The sequence below is a fragment of the Schistocerca gregaria genome, unplaced genomic scaffold (assembly GCF_023897955.1).
Source record: "Schistocerca gregaria isolate iqSchGreg1 unplaced genomic scaffold, iqSchGreg1.2 ptg001145l, whole genome shotgun sequence".
In the NCBI taxonomy this organism is placed as follows: domain Eukaryota; kingdom Metazoa; phylum Arthropoda; class Insecta; order Orthoptera; family Acrididae; genus Schistocerca; species Schistocerca gregaria.
Window position 1 is genome coordinate 10,001 of NW_026062477.1, and position 5,000 is coordinate 15,000.

Sequence of the window (5,000 nt, forward strand, 5' to 3'; positions counted from 1 at the left end):
CCTGCTTAGTAAATGATGCAGGACCACATACATAGATGATACATACTGTAAACTGGGGAGGACAGTGTGAACCGCACTCGACCCAGTCACCCTATCTCACAGTCCACTCTGTGTGTAACAAAGCGAAAGCACCAAAGCACTATCGTTCAACAACATCCATTTTATCCTCGCTGCCACAGGACACTATCCAAAGAACGACAAGAGGAACGTCACGTCCACTAATAAGACAGAATGTCTCACACCACCCGCAAACAACGCAGCTCAAATCAGCCAGCAACACCCACAGTGGTCCACCCAGTATCAACACAGGACGCAACGCCACGCCACAACACAAAAGGTACAAGTAATAAAATACCCTTTGGCCACACTCCTTATAAAGGCATCGAACCAACCCACCACCTGACACCAGCCAAACGTACATCCTGATTTGACACATCTCTGGCAACCTAACCCACGTTGGCCCTTAACCTAACCCACGTTGGCCCTTAACCTAACCCACGTTGGCCCTTAACCTAACCCACGTTGGCCCTTAACCTAACCCACGTTGGCCCTTAACCTAACCCACGTTGGCCCTTAACCTAACCCACGTTGGCCCTTAACCTAACCCACGTTGGCCCTTAACCTAACCCACGTTGGCCCTTAACCTAACCCACGTTGGCCCTTAACCTAACCCACGTTGGCCCTTAACCTAACCCACGTTGGCCCTTAACCTAACCCACGTTGGCCCTTAACCTAACCCACGTTGGCCCTTAACCTAACCCACGTTGGCCCTTAACCTAACCCACGTTGGCCCTTAACCTAACCCACGTTGGCCCTTAACCTAACCCACGTTGGCCCTTAACCTAACCCACGTTGGCCCTTAACCTAACCCACGTTGGCCCTTAACCTAACCCACGTTGGCCCCTTAACCTAACCCACGTTGGCCCCTTAACCTAAGTTACGCTGCACCTTAACCTAAGTTACGCTGCACCTTAACCCAAGTTACGCTGCACCTTAACCCAAGTTACGCTGCACCTTAACCCAAGTTACGCTGCACCTTAACCCAAGTTACGCTGCACCTTAACCCAAGTTACGCTGCACCTTAACCCAAGTTACGCTGCACCTTAACCCAAGTTACGCTGCACCTTAACCCAAGTTACGCTGCACCTTAACCCAAGTTACGCTGCACCTTAACCCAAGTTACGCTGCACCTTAACCCAAGTTACGCTGCACCTTAACCCAAGTTACGCTGCACCTTAACCCAAGTTACGCTGCACCTTAACCCAAGTTACGCTGCACCTTAACCCAAGTTACGCTGCACCTTAACCCAAGTTACGCTGCACCTTAACCCAAGTTACGCTGCACCTTAACCCAAGTTACGCTGCACCTTAACCCAAGTTACGCTGCACCTTAACCCAAGTTACGCTGCACCTTAACCCAAGTTACGCTGCACCTTAACCCAAGTTACGCTGCACCTTAACCCAAGTTACGCTGCACCTTAACCCAAGTTACGCTGCACCTTAACCCAAGTTACGCTGCACCTTAACCCAAGTTACGCTGCACCTTAACCCAAGTTACGCTGCACCTTAACCCAAGTTACGCTGCACCTTAACCTAACTTACGCTGCACCTTAACCTAACTTACGCTGCACCTGAACCTAAGTTACGCTGCACCTTAACCTAACTTACGCTGCACCTTAACCTAAGTTACGCTGCACCTTAACCTAAGTTACGCTGCACCTTAACCTAAGTTACGCTGACCTAGATCGCGTGTTACGCTGCACCTTAACCTAACTTACGCTGCACCTTAACCTAACTTACGCTGCACCTTAACCTAACTTACGCTGCACCTTAACCTAACTTACACTGCACCTTAACTGTCACATGTAACGTCACAGGAATGTAGCTTTGCCTAACAGCAACCCTCTGAACATAGTTCACTGCTTGGATCCTCTGGTGTCATGTGTATTTCTTGATGCCATGGTGCGTACCCTCACATAAAGGTCTTTCGAGTGTTGCGTACTTTCTACACAGTCCCGCTAACCACTGGAAGGGTGTACCGCTACAGAACGAATATCGCCCTCCCCTCCTGCCCTTCCAAGCTGGTCGGTCAGGCGTTTGTTTGTGAAATGAGCCTTGCAGCTGTTCAGTTGCATTCGGTTGTCGATGCAGTCAGTGTACGTTGTGGTACGGCCTGTGTGGACTGTCCGCTGATGTACGCGTAACCCACACTGATCATCCGTCGTTACGTACTGAGTGACATAATGTGGCACATGCTTGACCGTACACCGGCTGCGCCCTACAATGGCGAATCATAAGGGCCATATGTTGTGCACGATGCTACTTGTCTCGTCTCCCCATTACAGCGAGATTGCACTGTTGTACGCCGTACAGACATGTGGTAGGTAGGTACGGACGAAAGTATTGCATGTTGGCCCCCCCCCCCCCCCTCCTCCCTCTGCCGGGAATCAGCGTGAGCCGTCTGTTGATGTAGCGACGAGGGTTTTCCTATTTAATCGTATTGCCCCACACAACATGATAGCACGGTGGACCGCGTTCCACATCTGCGACATGCTACAGAGGCCGGTTGACAGTCGACCGCGCAAGGGACATTGCACACGTGCGCGGACCATCTTCCACGTGTTCTCTCGTGTACATGCCGCAGTGTGTATGTGGGCTGATGTAGCGTGTCGTGACACATAACATGCAGGCATGCCAGAATCGTAGATTTCGCAAATGTAGATTGACGTATACGTTTGCTGCCAAAGATCCGCAAATGAACTGGAAATCAGTTGTTGAGCGGTTGTTCGCGCTGCAGGTGCATCGGTGATAGCGACGATCGGTACATCTATGAACCGGTTGTTTCGGCGGTACCCGCCATGCCCCCGAACCTGAGTTGGCCATGTGGGTATGAAGCGATACGAGGCTGTGGCTTGGCGGGACAGTCCCCGGCCGGTGAGGGGGGGCCGCCCGGCGTGCTGGCCGCGCGCTGCGTGAGCGCACGCACTACAGCCGGCTGGTGGGGGGCGCCCAGTGGCAGGAGCGCCGGCCGACGGGCCCGGCTGGCGTCCCAGCTATGCGCCGGCGCACCCTGCGCGCGGCGCCAGGCGGCCAAAGTGGGTTCTGCCGAGCCCGGTGCGAAGCGCGGTGGACATCTGCAGTGTGCTGGTCCGATTGCGGACTGTGTGCGTTGAGGATGCGCCGCCGCCCGGCACTCGGCGTCGCGACGCCGTCTGCTGCTCGGTCGCCCCCAGCGGTTCTCGCAGGTGGTTTGTATCGCAGCTCTGCGGACGTGTTGGCGCGTGCGCTGTGCTGGGAGAGTTCGCTTCTGCACCCAAGTGGGGCTTTGCCCTTCTGTGGCGCTGGCGTTGGAGCTGCCGGTCACCGTAGGTGGCGCGTGTTGTTTCCCGCCGGCAATGCCACGACAGCACGCTCCCGGGCCTCTGTCGGCAGCGGCAAGCTCAGTTGGGAGCACGGGTGTTCGCACTGAAAGCGTCTACTCGCCCATCTCCGGGCGATTGCGCCTCTCTCGAACCCGACCAAGTACTTAGGACGGCGCTGCGCGCCGCCGGGACCTGAGAGGGTTTCGAGGTGTATCGTGCAGGGGAGCTCAGCCTCCTCCTGTTTGCAGAATAATTGAGCGGACGCTTGCGTGTTCGCGCGGGCCCTCGGGACACACTCCCGGGCGGCCGGCTGCTCAGCTCTCGTTGACGCAGCTCCCTGGTTGATCCTGCCAGTAGTCATATGCTTGTCTCAAAGATTAAGCCATGCATGTCTCAGTACAAGCCGCATTAAGGTGAAACCGCGAATGGCTCATTAAATCAGTTATGGTTCCTTAGATCGTACCCACGTTACTTGGATAACTGTGGTAATTCTAGAGCTAATACATGCAAACAGAGTCCCGACCAGAGATGGAAGGGACGCTTTTATTAGATCAAAACCAATCGGATTGGCTCGTCTGGTCCGTTTGCCTTGGTGACTCTGAATAACTTTGGGCTGATCGCACGGTCCTCGTACCGGCGACGCATCTTTCAAATGTCTGCCTTATCAACTGTCGATGGTAGGTTCTGCGCCTACCATGGTTGTAACGGGTAACGGGGAATCAGGGTTCGATTCCGGAGAGGGAGCCTGAGAAACGGCTACCACATCCAAGGAAGGCAGCAGGCGCGCAAATTACCCACTCCCGGCACGGGGAGGTAGTGACGAAAAATAACGATACGGGACTCATCCGAGGCCCCGTAATCGGAATGAGTACACTTTAAATCCTTTAACGAGTATCTATTGGAGGGCAAGTCTGGTGCCAGCAGCCGCGGTAATTCCAGCTCCAATAGCGTATATTAAAGTTGTTGCGGTTAAAAAGCTCGTAGTTGGATTTGTGTCCCACGCTGTTGGTTCACCGCCCGTCGGTGTTTAACTGGCATGTATCGTGGGACGTCCTGCCGGTGGGGCGAGCCGAAGGCGTGCTTGCGCGTCCCGAGGCGGACCCCGTTGAAATCCTACCAGGGTGCTCTTAGTTGAGTGTCTCGGTGGGCCGGCACGTTTACTTTGAACAAATTAGAGTGCTTAAAGCAGGCAAGCCCGCCTGAATACTGTGTGCATGGAATAATGGAATAGGACCTCGGTTCTATTTTGTTGGTTTTCGGAACCCGAGGTAATGATTAATAGGGACAGGCGGGGGCATTCGTATTGCGACGTTAGAGGTGAAATTCTTGGATCGTCGCAAGACGAACAGAAGCGAAAGCATTTGCCAAGTATGTTTTCATTAATCAAGAACGAAAGTTAGAGGTTCGAAGGCGATCAGATACCGCCCTAGTTCTAACCATAAACGATGCCAGCCAGCGATCCGCCGCAGTTCCTCCGATGACTCGGCGGGCAGCCTCCGGGAAACCAAAGCTTTTGGGTTCCGGGGGAAGTATGGTTGCAAAGCTGAAACTTAAAGGAATTGACGGAAGGGCACCACCAGGAGTGGAGCCTGCGGCTTAATTTGACTCAACACGGGAAACCTCACCAGGCCCGGACACC

At 54.0% G+C, this 5,000-nt stretch overlaps 1 non-coding gene across 1 annotated transcript in view; it reads left to right on the forward strand.

The window, feature by feature from the left end:
• Positions 1-3,695: 3,695 nt before the first annotated feature.
• Positions 3,696-5,000, forward strand: part of LOC126328898 (small subunit ribosomal RNA) — a 1,893-nt gene continuing 588 nt past the window's right edge. Inside the window, exon 1 of the ribosomal RNA XR_007562010.1 lies at positions 3,696-5,000. This exon is cut by the window's right edge and continues 588 nt beyond it. This is a non-coding gene — a ribosomal RNA (small subunit ribosomal RNA).